Consider the following 15208-nt stretch of genomic DNA (forward strand, 5'->3'; position numbering starts at 1 on the left):
CTTTCATAGAAGAGTCCTCAGAAGAAAACATCTCCTGCATCCTCACCATAAAATTCAACATCAGAAGTAGGTAAATGAACATCTAAACAAGCCTGATGCATTTTGGAAACAAGTCATGTGTATCAATGAGGTTAAAATAGAACTTTTGGGCCTTAATGATCAAAGGTATGTGTGGAGAAAAAAGGGTACAGAATTTCAGGAAACTAACATCTTGCCAACCATTAAGCATGGAGTGGATCAATCATGCTTTGAGGTCGTGTTGCAGAAAATGGTACGGGGAAAATTTCACATGTAGAGGGAAGAATGGATTCAATGAATTTTCAACAAATTCTTGATGCAAACATAACACCAACTTTAAAAAAGCTGAAGTTGAAAAGAGGATGGCTTCTACAAATGGATAATGAATCATAATCCTAATTACACATCAAACTCCACATTAGACTACCCCAAAAGGTACAAGCTGAAGGTTTTACAATGGCCTTCACAGTCCCCTGTTCTGAACAGCATTGAAGTTCTGTGGCTAGACCTCAAAATAGCAGTGCATGCAACACGACCCAGGAATCTCACAGACTTGGAAGAATTTTCCAAGAAAAAATGGATGAAAGTCCCTCAAACAAGAATTGAAAGACTACTGGCTGGCTACAAAAAGCATTTACAAGCTGTGATGCTTGCAAAGGGGGTGCTACTCAATACTAACCATGCAGGGTCCCCAAACTTTTGCATCTACCCTTTTTCCTTTTTATAATTTGTAAAATGTAAAAAATTTAAAAATAAATATTTGTTTTGCCTAAAATACAAAGAAAATGTGTCATTTAACTTTAGACCCTTTTAGAGATTATTTCATCTTCGACTTGCTTAAGTGTTCACAATAACAGTAATTTTGACCAGGGGTGCCCAAACTTTTACATGTCACTGTGCATGGAGATGGAAGAATATTTAATCCAGGCATTAATTCTAAAATAAAGTATAGTGCATTAGAAAAATAAGTGTTATCTATCATAATACTGTATGTCTACTGATACACATTCCAACTATTCTCATTTCAAGTGTTATCCATATTTACTTTAATAGGTAAGAAATTCTAAGTGCCAAGTTCATAGACTCATTATTTGTAGACACTGGTAGTAAAAAGAAAGATTGATTTTCATATTGAAGTTTAGAAAGTTTTTAGAAATATCGTAAGAAAAAAATATATAAAAGTCAGTATTTCTGCTTTCCAGACAGCAAATACTAACACCTATTGACTCTCATGCTTATCTAAAATCTCTTTATTACTCAAAAGCTTCAATGTTATAAAAAGCAGCTTTCACTCAAGCTGGAGTTTATAGTTATGTACTCGATACATTGTCTAGGATCTTAAATTAACTGTCCTGGCCAGGAATTTCAGAGCTTTAAACAACCATATAACTACTGCTTTATTACTATTATCGTTCACTATTACGGGGCATGTAAAAAGGTCATGGTGAGGGAACACAAATAAAAATATATATATTTTTTAGAATTTTTTGAACATGGTCTATCTTTTAACCAAAAAGTGAAAAGTGGTGATAACCAAAAAAAATTGAAAATTGATAAAACATTTATATTATTTAAGGATTTTTTTGATTATTTCCCAGGTAATAAGAAATTAGTAGATCAAGTGTAAAGTGCTACTCAGATTTCATGGCTAGTTTCCTTTTCTACATGCCAGTTTTTGAACAGCTACGTGAAAAAAATGGTACCAGTGTGTCATCAGTGTATGGTCTATTGTGTCTGTTTTTGCCATCGGTGTATCATAAGTGTTTGGTCAGTGTGCCATCAGAGTTTCTCACTGATTGATAAATAGGATACAAAGCCTTACTTATCCCTTGCAACGTTAAATACATACATACAGAAAGCCCGGACAACCCCTCTAACATGTCTATCAATTCTTTAATTTTTGCAAGCCCAAAACTTCTTGGTGTTGTAATTTCAATGTTGAGGACTGTGCATGTGTATATATATATATATATATATAGTCAGAAATAAAACAATCATATTTCAGCTGCCATCTTCCTAGCATTAATTTGTTATTTTATTCTTTTTGCGCATAATTCCTTCAATGACTCCTAATACCGTGTAAATCCTAAATAGTTGCATGCAGACTGCATACCCCGCTGTTTGTAAAGCCATTTTGCATGGAAGGTGAGTTTCATTACAGGTGATAAAATTGAAACGTCAAGAGTGAGAATGTGGGGGTGAAATAGAAAAACGTAATAGAAGCTATATGAAGTGGAACAACTATACAGACACTTAAATCAGAACTCACTCTCCGCCCAGTTAGAAAACTATTTTTTCGTGTGCAGTTATTTGACTTTGATACAGATGATTAACTGTAACATTGAAAGACTCGAACAAACATATGACAGTAATTCATGTATTTATCCTGCTTTCCATTACCGAGATATAAAGTAATACTCTGTTTTTCCAGCAAAGAAAACTGATTTCCAGAACAATGTCTGTGTACAAGCCCAGGCAGATAAAACAATCGTGCTTTACTTTGTGCATATGTGGACATAACATGGAGGTCAGGAATTTGAGAAATTATTGTGTTTATGAATTCTTAAGATAAAGTAAACCGGTTGTTGTATAATGAATGCCGCCTCCTTGACGAAGACATGATTGAAGCCATTGTTCTGAGGCAATGTAGTAACTGCACATACACATTTACAGCTCTACATGAAGCTTGAGTTTTACTGCATGGAGTTTATGTACCTTCTTCTATTAGATAACATCAATGGCCAATATAGGGAGTTTCATTAACGGTTTGGCTATGTTGTTCTTTATCCCTAAAATAAAGTCTTCAATGAGCTGTCATTGGCAATATAATACTGGTATTTTCAAATATTTCCTATATGAACTGTTCCAATATTAAACCATAGCTGCACATGAATATACCCAAAACATTATAGGACGCCCTGTAAAATCTATGTTTGCCCTTTGAAATATTATAAATGGCATTTGCCATTGCTGAACCCTTCTCTGCCAGTGTAACATATCCTAACATGTTACCTACAGCAAGGACACAAGGTTGGCACTTGGCCTCCTATCTTTCAGCAACCTACTCACTCAGTTGCAAGGCTTGGGTACACTACATTAATAGCACTGAAAATACAGTGAGGAGATATTTAACCCCTTACCGACCTCCGCCGTACTAGTACGGTGGAGGTCACATCTCCTGCTTTGATGCGGGCTTCGGTGGTGAGCCCGCATCAAAGCCGGGACATGTCAGCTGTTTTGAACAGCTGACATGTGCCCGCAATAGCGGCGGGTGGAATTACGATTCACCTGCCGCTATTAACTAGTTAAATGCCGCTGACAGCGGCATTTAACTACCGCTTCCAGCCATCGGGCCGGAAATGAGCGCATCACCGACCCAGTCACGTGATCGGGGGTCAGCAATGCGTCAACATAACAACCAGAGGTCTCCTTGAGACCTCTATGGTTGTTGATACTGGATTGCTATGAGCGCTACTCTGTGCTCGGTGCTCATAGCAATGCAGTAAATCTACTACATAGCAGCGTTCTGAGCTTCGCTCCTATGTAGCAGAGCCGATCAGGCTATGCCAGCTTCTAGCCTCCCATGGAGGCTATTGAAGCATGGCAAAAGTAAAAAAAAGTTTTAAAAAATATGAAAAAAATAAAAAAAATAAAACTTTAAATCCCCCCCCCCTTCGCCCCATTTAAAATAAAACAAAAAAAAAATCAAACCTACACGTATTTGGTATCACCGCTTTCAAAATAGCCCGATGTATCAATTAAAAAAGGATTAACCTGATCGCTAAACGGCGTAGCGAGAAAAAATTTCAAAATGCCAGAATTACGTTTTTTGGTCACCACAGCATTGCATTAAAATGCAATAACGGGCGATCAAAAGATCATATCTGCACCTAAATTGTATAACTGAAAACATTAACTCCGCATGCATAAAATAAGCCCTCACCCGACCCCAGATCACGAAAAATGAAGACGCTACAGGTATCTGACAATTGTGTAATTTTTTTTTTTTAGCAAAGTTTGGATTTTTTTTTACCACTTAGATAGAACATAACCTAGACATGTTTGGTGTCTATGAACTCATAATGACCTGGAGAATCAAATTGGTAGGTCAGTTTTAGCATTAAGTGAACCTAGCAAAAAAGCCAAGCAAAAAACAAGTGTGGGATTGCACTTTATTTTGCAATTTCACCGCACTTGGAATTTTTTTCCTGGTTTCTAGTACACGACATGCTAAAACCAATGATGTTTTTCAAAAGTACAACTTGTCCCGCAAAAAACAAGCCCTCACATGGCCATATTGATGGAAAAATAAAAAAGTTATGGCTCTGGGAAGGAGGGGAGCAAAAAACAAAAGCGCAAAACTGAAAAAGGGCAAGGTCTTGAAGGGGTTAAAGATGATGAGGTACATTGTCTCTATACCTTGTTATATCCATTCAGGAGTGCAAAAAATCAAGTGTAAAATTAAATAAATATGTTGTGAATTTATGAATATAATAACCAGAGTAGCAGGCCAAGCAGCAGCTAGGGAAGCCATATCTAGTGGTGGAATGTCCAGAACGATCTGCAGAGGATCGACTTCAAGTGAAATTGTCTGAAATTTGCAGGTCCCCGAGAATTCAATCACTCTGCAATTTGATTTACGTGTATCATCCAAAAAATAAAGAAATGTCTGTCACCATTTCATACACAACTGAGGATTCAGTGAGTAGGCTAATGTCGTCACTTATCTAGCGTAGTCAAACAGGGCACTATGAAAAGCAGTATAAAATATGGGGGTTGGTTAACCTCTTCAAGATGCAGCCCTTTTTCGTTTTTGCATTTTCATTTTTCGCTCCCCTCCTTCTCAGAGCCATAACTTTTTTATTTTTCCGTCAAAATAGCCATGCTTATTTTTTGCGGGACGAGTTGTACTTTTGAAAAACACCATTGGTTTTACCATGTCTTGTACTAGAAAATGGGAAAAAAATTCCAAGTGTGGTGAAATTGCCAAAAAAGTGCAATCCCACATTTGTTTTTTGTTTAGCTTTTTGCTAAGTTCACTAAATGCTAAAACTTACCTGCTATTGTAATTCTCCACGTCATTATGAGTTCATAGACACCAAACATGTCTAGGTTATTTTTTATCTAAGTGGTGAAAAAAAAATCCAAACTTTGCTAAAAAAAAAAAAAAAAAAAAAAAAAGAAAGAAAATTACGCCATTTTCCGATACTTGTAGCGCTTCCATTTTCCGGGATCTCGGGTCGAGTGCAGGCTTATTTCTTGCATGCAGAGCTGAAGTTTTTAATAATACCACTTTTGTGCAGATACGTTTTAATGCAATGTCGTGGAAACCAAAAAAAACTTAATTCTGGCGTTTTAAATTTTTTTCTCGCTACACTGCTTAGCGATCAGGTTAATCCTTTTTTTAATTGATAGATAGGGTGATTCTGAATGCGGCGATACCAAATATGTGTATGTTTGATTTTTTTGTATTGTTTTATTTTGAATGGGGCGAAAGGGGGGTGATTTAAACTTTTATATATATATATATATATATATATATATATATATATATTTATATATATATATATATATATATATATATATATACTAGCTGAACTACCCAGCTTCGCCCGTGTTAATAACTGTTGTTAGCAAAATAGAATGTGTTAACAAAAATTTATTCTGCACACAAAAACCACAAAACAAATAGATAGAAATGTAATTATTAAAAGGCAAAAACTAAGCTAATAGAAGTATTTCACAACATATATTTCAACACCAGAGACATTCCACACAGATTTAACTAAATTGGCCAAGTAATGTGAAGTAGTCTTCAACTACTTATTCAAGAGCCTTTTGATAAACGACATTCTTAGTTTTTCCTTCAGGTGCAAAGACGAACAGATTTTTGGCTGTTCCAACTCTTGAACAGGCCACATAAAGTTGACCATGAGTAAAACATGGAGATTGTAAATCGATTCCAGCTACTTTCAAGGACTGTCCCTGAGCCTTGCTGATGGACATAGCAAATGCCAGTCGAACAGGAAACTGGAGGCGTTTAAAATCAAAAGGCAAATCAGATGGAATGAGAGGAATTGTTGGAATGAAAACATCTTCTCCTGTGGCACATCCTGTCAAAATGGTTGCCTCAATTACATTTGGAAACAGGTTCTTAATCAAGAGTTTTGTTCCATTGCACAGCTTTGGTGAATCCAAATTTCTCAATAGCTGAATAGGTGCTCCAGGTTTTAGAAAGAGGTTGTGAGGAGGAAGTCCTTGTGGCTCCAAGGAATTGAGGAACTCAGTTGGATATGGCTCTTGAGGAAGCAGCTGCTGTTTTCATGTGTGTCAGCCTTGTTTCTCGGTCTTCACATTTTTCATTGGCCCGTAATGCGGCTTTTCTTTTCACATCAGCTGATATTCGTGCCATGGAATTCCTTTTCTTATGAGGCATTATTGTGGCAAAAATAGTCTGTAACTGGCAGTTTATATATCCTCTCACATAGAGGTAATGTGACTGACATCAGCCTTTCCACCAACACACCCTAACTGACATGCTATTACCTCACACAAGCTTTATTATACTGAGAATGTCCTTTCTTGCCTATATTAAGCAATCAGAGTTCAGATTAATTAACTCTAGCAAAATAGAAGCTGAGCTGTTATTAGTTGCTATTGGCAGCCTGATAAATCTCCAGCCAACAGGAAGCCCTCCCCCCTGGCAGTATATATTAGCTCACACATACACATAATAGACAGGTCATGTGACTGACAGCTGCCGTATTTCTTATATGGTACATTTGTTGCTCTTGTAGTTTGTCTGCTTATTAATCAGATTTTTATTTTTGAAGGATAGTACCAGACTTGTGTGTATTTTAGGGTGAGTTTCATATGCCAAGTTGTGTGTGTTGAGTTGCGTGTGGCGACATGCATGTAGCGACTTTTGTGAGATGAGTTTTGTGTGGCGACATGTGTGTAGCAACTATTTGTGTGTCGAGTTGCATGTGACAGGTTAGTGTAGCAAGTTGTGTGCAGCAAGTTTTGCGCATGGTGAGTTTTGCGCGTGGCGAGTTTTATGTGTGGTGCGTTTTGAGTATGTGCAAGTCTTGTGTGAGGCAACTTTTGCATGTGTTGCAACTTTTGTGCATGTGGCAATTTTTCCGCGTGTGCAAGTTTTGCGTGTGGCGAGTTTTCCATGAGGTGAGTTTTGCGTGAGCCTAGTTTTGCATGTGGCGAATTTTGCGCGTGGCGAGTTTTGAGTGGCGACTTTTGTGTTTTGACTTTTATGTGGCGAGGTTGGTGTATATGTGGTGAAATGTGTGCTGAGGTGCTGAGGATGGTATATGTGTTCAAGCACGTGGTAGTGTGTGGCGCATTTTGTGTGTATGTTCACATCCCCGTGTGTGGTGAGTATCCCATGTCGGGGCCCCACCTTAGCAACTGTACGGTATATACTCTTTGGCGCCATCGCTCTCACTCTTTAAGTCCCCCTTGTTCACATCTGGCAGCTGTCAATTTGCCTCCAACACTTTTCCTTTCACTTTTTCCCCATTATGTAGATAGGGGCAAAATTGTTTGGTGAATTGGAAAGCGCAGGGTTAAAATTTCACCTCACAACATAGCCTATGACGCTCTCAGGGTCCAGACGTGTGACTGTGCAAAATTTTGTGGCTGTAGCTGCGACGGTGCAGATGCCAATCCCGGACATACATACATACATACACACATTCAGCTTTATATATTAGATATATTTTTTTCATATTTTTTAAAACATTTTTTTAAAACTTTTTGCCATGCTTCAATAGCCTCCATGGGGGGCTAGAAGCTGGCACAACTGGATCGGCTCTGCTACATAGCAGCAATCATCAGATCGCTCCTATGCAGCTGAATTACAGATTTGCTATGAGCGCCGACCACAGTTTGTCGCTCACAGCAAGCCGGCATCAACAACCATAGAGGTCTCAAGGAGACCTCAGGTGTCATGCCGACGCATCGCTGACCCCGATCACATGACGGGGGTCGGCGATGCGTGCATTTCCGGCCCGATGGCCGGAAGTGGTAGTTAAATGCCGCTGTCAGCGTTTGACAGTAGCATTTAACTTGCTAATAACGGCAGGTGGATCGCGATTCCACCTGCCGCTATTGCGCGAACATGTCAGCTGTACAAAACAGCTGACATGTCGCGACTTTGATGTGGGCTCACCGCAGAAGCCCACATCAAAGGGGGAGACACGACATGCTCCTTACTAGTACAGCGCATGTCGTGAAGGGGTTAAGGAGCACTATTTTATGCTTGTACAGTGTGGGATTAGGGGGTCAAGGAGCACAGCTCAGCTCACATAGGGATCAAAAAATACCTAATCTGATTATGGTGTCGTACTGCAGTGCTTAAAAAGATTGAAACTGGGAGTGATAATCTCAGTCTTTGAATAATAATCCAAATATTCAAGGTATATATGGGGAAGTATAAATAATTAAAAGATTAATTAAAAGTGGTGGCGCAAAGTGTCACCGCTAATATGAATTCCTGCGGCGGTACCAACAAAGCTCCACAAATGGTTTGTAAAAGAATAAATAAATACTAGTATACACCTAAGTGTATGGGGGTACGCGCTGGACTATTAGCAAAACGAGATAAGAGCTATACATATAGTTCAAAAATGGCCATTGATATCAGTCTCAATTAGTGCCAATAGAGTGACCGGATAGATGCCGGTATATCCTCAGTTTGTTACACACATATGATCAAAGGGTAAATATAATAGGTGTATTCCTACCTCCAGATCATGAGGTAGAAGGACGCAGCGGTGCTCCTGTTTTTCCTAAAGTTTCCAAATCCTTGCGGGTGGAGAGGGTATAGTGAGCAGGTGGTTGCCCCGGCCGGCAGCAAGCCACCACTGACTAACCTCCAGATGAAGATGAGATCCTGCAAAGCCGACGCCGCGTGTGTACTCAGCGGTGAGTGCGGGCGGTGCGCAGGACCTGTGTGACGTAGTAAGTCACGTGACCGTAATCCCCCCGGGGAGTGAGTACGATGTGCAGCTAGGACATAAACAACCAACGCGTTTCTGAGACACCTGTCTCCTTCTTCAGGGTTCAGCCACCTGCTCACTATACCCTCTCCACCCGCAAGGATTTGGAAACTTTAGGAAAAACAGGAGCACCGCTGCGTCCTTCTACCTCATGATCTGGAGGTAGGAATACACCTATTATATTTACCCTTTGATCATATGTGTGTAACAAACTGAGGATATACCGGCATCTATCCGGTCACTCTATTGGCACTAATTGAGACTGATATCAATGGCCATTTTTGAACTATATGTATAGCTCTTATCTCGTTTTGCTAATAGTCCAGCGCGTACCCCCCATACACTTAGGTGTATACTAGTATTTATATATGGGGAAGTACAGTACCTGTATAGTCACCGAGTGTGGCTAAAATTACCTTGCTCTCATTTTCCGGAAAATTAATGTATTTTCGGTGTTGAGATTTGCTGCAAATTTATTCATTGCAATATAAATTTTTAGGAACATTTTGTACACCTATCAATCCCCATTAATAGAAATTAATGACTGCAGATATAAAGGAATATGCCCCCCCCATCCTGGTATATGCTTTCCCAGACTGGTATATGCTCCCCCATCTTGGTATATGTCCCTCCATCCTGATATATGTCCATTCATCCTGCTATATGCCCCCCATCCTAGCATGTAATGCAACATTTTCCAAGGTGTTGAGGGTTTTAGCCACCAAGGGCGTAACTATAGTGGGTGCAGGGATTGCAGTTGCACCCAGGCCCTGGAGCTAAATGGGATAAAAGGTTCCTTTGACCCATATGAGAATACCAGTATTACTTAAAATGAACCTTACACCAGTTTTTGAGTATCTAAACAAATGCCACCACCTTTATCTATTCTTTTACTGCAGTCCTCAAATGTGTATATCATCTACTGAGTCCCCTGTACTCCCCAAAAATGCCATTTGAATTTCTCCCACTCTTTATGTAAATTAGAAGGGTCTGATGGGCATCATGGCTGCAGTGTGGGTGCCTCCTGTATTTTCCTAATCACCGTCCTCTGTCTCTGACTGATGTGGATGACGCCTCCTGCATCATCCACATAGCACAGTGAACTGTGCCTGCTCAGTAGCATCACAGGCCCGCTCAGGGCCAGAGCTGATGGCAGCATAGGACATCAATGTGCATGTGCCGGAAGACATCATTCCAGTGCGTAGGAGCCGAAATAATGTTTTTGGTGCATGGGCAATGATGTCCTATGCTCTGCCCTCAGTAGAGCACAGCAAAGTGTGCCTATGCAGGCTTCAGTGCTACTGTGCAGGAGCGAGATTTTGTTGCAGCATGTGTCATCCACATCAATCAAAGCTGGAGGATGGTTATTTGGAACATAGAAGATTAAGATAAAGGTGGTGGCACTTGTTTAACTAGTTTTTATAATCAAAAACTGGTGGTGACAAGTTCCCTTTACAACCCTTCATAGTTGAATGCTGGTTTGAAATTTTACATTGAGGCTCATGAACTTCACATTACTGCACTATTTGCATCTATTTGCACATTGAAGAAAGGTTGCCCTAGCAGGAATACCTTTCAAACACTGATGTGGTGGAAAGGGAATAATCATTGTATTACCGGCAGAAAAAAATTGCATTGGTGATATCGCATGGCTATATGAATACCTTCCTTTTATTTGTCAAAAGTACCAATAATTCCTGCAGCCTTGTGTACAATGATATATGAAGGCTTATACTTATTGTTTTTGTCTCTGCTCCATCCCATTTACAGCAGGACAGGATGACCAAGAGGCTAAGCAAATGTTCTAAATCAGAATGCGATTGACTTCTGTACGGAGCACAGGTCTGGTTCAGGGTGATGCATGTTTATTAGACTTCCATGATGTACTTTTGAAGGGCAGTCAATATCCTAGGCTGGTCCACTCTTTCTTCTCTGAGAAACAACACATCATGGATGCAGTCGAAGGGTTCATGTACATGGAATGACCCATGGAATGATACGGCCGCCAACCTGCAAACCAATGAGTGAGCGTTTCGCTCTTTCTCCGGGGGGATTGGCAGCCTGTTTACACTGCAAAATAATCATGAAACAAGTATTTTTAAGATCATTTGTTCATGATTATCTTTGAAAGTAAATGCAGTTTAAATGTATGTCTTGATTCTGAACAACAGGCAGATCTTCTCAGAGGTCAATGACCTGGTTTTGGTCTCATTGATGACCTTTAAAGTCTCACAACTAAAAAACATCAGAGGAGATAAAATAATCCATCATCCAAATATAAAACTATGGACCATTCTTATTGTAATGGGAGTCATTTAAGGACATCATCCCTGAACTGCAGCTGTTTTGACTGCAGAGCAGTCCATTACAAGAGATGGTAGGCATAGTGCCCAAGTAATTGTGATCACAGCAGTAGTGGCAGTTCTATCCGATCTGTCCACTAATCTAATTACATGTATAATTTCAACTTCAAAAAGTTCTCACCAGCAGCATCCTGTTGACATTTGCTTGTATAACTGGAGTGCACAGGGCCCTCAGTGGCTTACAGAGGCAACTTCAATATGAAAATGTATTTTTCAACTTTTGTTAGCTGAATATAGATGAATCACTTATATAAATATCAATGTAAGGTAATGTATAGAAATGCTTTATGTATAAATACAATTATATATGTACTAGCTATTGAATCCTTTCTACGCTTGGGTGGCAAGCATTTTTGTTGGTACATTTTTAATTTTGCGTCAATTTTGAAGACACTGTGTCTGCAAATTTGCAAATACAGTGTCTTTAATAAAATGGGACCAGAGATTGCAGTATATGCACACACTGACTCCGGCATCATTTTATTGAAGTAATGTACTACAACAGTGGTAGCGAACCTTTTAGAGACTGCGTGCCCAAACTGCAACACAAAACAAACTTTTTTACCGCAAAGTGCCAACACAGCAATTTAACCTGAGTACTGAGGTTTTAGTTCAGAAAAAGCAACTCATACAGAAAGTAGGCAGCGGCAGCAAAGAGCAGACGAAGGCAAGAGAGCAGGCAGGGACAACAAAGTGAAGCCACAGACAGCAACAGGGGTACCAGACTGCAGATGTAAAGAAATATGCTTTCCCAGACTGGTATATGCTCCCCCATCCTGGTATATGTCCCTCCATCCTGGTATATGTCCCTCCATCCTGGTATATGTCCCTCCATCCTGCTATATGCCCACCATCCTGGTATATGGTCCCCATCTTTGTATATGTCCCCATCCTTGTATATGTCACCATCCTGGTATATGTCCCTCCATCCTGGTATATGTCCCTCCATCCTGGTATATGTCCCTCCATCCTGCTATATGCCCACCATCCTGGTATATGGTCCCCATCTTTGTACATTTATCCATCCTTGTATATGTCACCATCCTGGTATATGTCCCTCCATCCTGGTATTTGTCCCTCCATCCTGCTATATGCCCACCATCCTGGTATATGGTCCCCATCTTTGTATATGCCCCATCCTTGTATATGTCCCCATCCTTGTATATGTCACCATCCTGCTATATGCTCCACCATCCTGGTATATGTCCCTCCATCCTGGTATATGTCCCTCCATCCTGCTATATGCCCACCATCCTGGTATATGGTCCCCATCTTTGTATATGTCCCCATCCTTGTATATGTCACCATCCTGGTATATGTCCCTCCATCCTGGTATATGTCCCTCCATCCTGGTATATGTCCCTCCATCCTGCTATATGCCCACCATCCTGGTATATGGTCCCCATCTTTGTACATTTATCCATCCTTGTATATGTCACCATCCTGGTATATGTCCCTCCATCCTGGTATTTGTCCCTCCATCCTGCTATATGCCCACCATCCTGGTATATGGTCCCCATCTTTGTATATGCCCCATCCTTGTATATGTCCCCATCCTTGTATATGTCACCATCCTGCTATATGCTCCACCATCCTGGTATATGTCCCTCCATCCTGGTATATGTCCCTCCATCCTGCTATATGCCCACCATCCTGGTATATGGTCCCCATCTTTGTATATGTCCCCATCCTGGTATTTGCTCCCCCATTCAGCTATATGCTCCTACATCCTGGTATATGCTCCCTCATCAAGGTTTATGCTCTCCTATCCAGGTATATGCTCCCCAATCCTGGTATATGCTCCATCTAGGTTTATGCTCTCCCATCCTCGTATATGCTCCCCCATCCAGGTATATGCTCCCCAATCCTGGTATATGTCCCCATCCTGGAATATGCTCTCCCATCCTGGTATATGCTCCTCCAGCCAGGTATATGCTCCCCCATCCCGGTATATGCTTCCCCATCCTGCTGTTTTTCAATATATAGGAAAAAAACAAAACAATATACATTCCTACTCATCTTTCCACCACTCCTCTGCAGCGTGTCATCGTCTTCTGAAGACAGCAGCTGGCTTCATTGTCCAAGCGACAGGGGCGCGTGACGTCACTGCTAAGCGCTTAGTCATGTGCATGACAATGTCAGCTGCTGGACTCTGATTGGCTGGCAGTGTGTATTGTGGTGCACGGACCCGGAAATTTGTGTTCTGCAATACACTTCAGCTGAATGTGCATCCGAGGACTCATCCAGCATATCCATTATTGTCAATAAAATGGCGCTGTAATGAGGTATTCGCATGCGCTGTCTATGGCGCTACACATCTCTGGTTATATTATAGATATCTAGTGTAGGACCAGCATATCTTTAAAACAAAAATGAAATGTATTTATGCTGAGAGTTACAACACATTTCAAACCAAGTTGAAGTTGGTTCTGTATTAAATCAAGTCTTTACAAATAACCCCAAAAAGTCCAAAACGCGTTGTATCTTGAGCATTATCAAGTCACAGACTAGCCATATATATTCCTTTTACTAAAGAATCTTTAAAATGATTGGTTTTACTGAATTGCTTGAACTGTGCTTGATATACATTTATTGTCGCATATATACATACAGTATTTCTATACATTTCTTTACGTTGATGTTTACATGAGTGATTTATCTCTATTAGGACGACAATAACTGAACACATTTTAATGTTATATACTTTTATCTAGCGCTATGTGTTCAATGCAAATGTTGAAAACGTAGATTTCTTCCATATTTTCAAAATCTAGGATATTAACAGTAGTTACCTCTATGAACTATCAGCCTGAAACACAGAAGTGTATGCCATGTATTAAGGTTTGTAGTTCCCATCCCCTATGCTGATTTACAACCCCATGCTTAAAGTGAATGGGCGCATAAATCATAACCCTTAGAAGCTGACAAATCTGCAGTTTAGGTTCTCCAAGTATACCATTTATTTTTGGAACAGTCACAGTTGTACACTGATCTTTTGATTTCCATCCACTGTTATTAATGTGTCTCCACTGTCAATGTTAATCCAGATACAATCTCCCAGACTGTGGAGAAGACAGCACAATCCTGTATCCTTAGTTATGCATCTTTCATGGGGTAATCAGTGGTGGCAGACACTATCACTGAAAGCTCCATTAAATACAGTTAGGAGACTGAGGGCATATTGTGTGGGGTTTTAATGTATAAGCAGATTTGTTAATGCTGAGCAACTTTAGGCTGATACATTGCTCAGTGCTTGAGATGACTGAGAAGGGATGACATTGTAAGCTAAATATAACTTGTCTATTTATTTAAATGTATTCCAACATATTTTACAATGTGTGTCTGCTTTTAATAATTTGGCTTTTCGTGGTTTGGGAAGTAATAGCTTCTTTTGCCAAAAACTGGAAATCTGTTTTGGTGTAATTTCAATCATTAGCTACACTATGCTTGATGTAGCTTTTAGGCAACTAGATCACACTTGATAATATTTGAAAAATGTATCATTTATAAATCACTTTATTTAGAACTTATGTTGTCTTACCAATGAAAAGTCACCCCAAAGTGCTGGCCACTAGTTGCCTGCCGCTTGTCATGGAACAGGCTGTCACGAGAGGTGGTGAGTTCTCTTTCAATGGAAATCTTTAAATAGAGACTGGACAGACTTCTGTTTGAGATGCTTTAGTGAATCGTACAATGAGCAGGAGGTTGGACACAATGGCCCTGGAGGTCCCTTCCAACTCCAACATTCTATGATTCTATCTGCTATGACTGTAGAAAAAAGAGATGGATCACACATCAAAAATTTTGTAGTTT

The 15208-nt window shown here is 40.0% G+C and overlaps 1 protein-coding gene across 3 annotated transcripts in view; it reads left to right on the forward strand.

Annotated features, from left to right (window-relative positions):
- COL25A1 (collagen type XXV alpha 1 chain) overlaps window positions 1-15208 on the forward strand; it is a 643948-nt gene that overhangs the window by 203051 nt on the left and 425689 nt on the right. The window lies entirely within an intron of this gene.

The sequence above is a fragment of the Ranitomeya variabilis genome, chromosome 1, assembly GCF_051348905.1.
Source record: "Ranitomeya variabilis isolate aRanVar5 chromosome 1, aRanVar5.hap1, whole genome shotgun sequence".
Lineage (NCBI taxonomy): Eukaryota > Metazoa > Chordata > Amphibia > Anura > Dendrobatidae > Ranitomeya > Ranitomeya variabilis.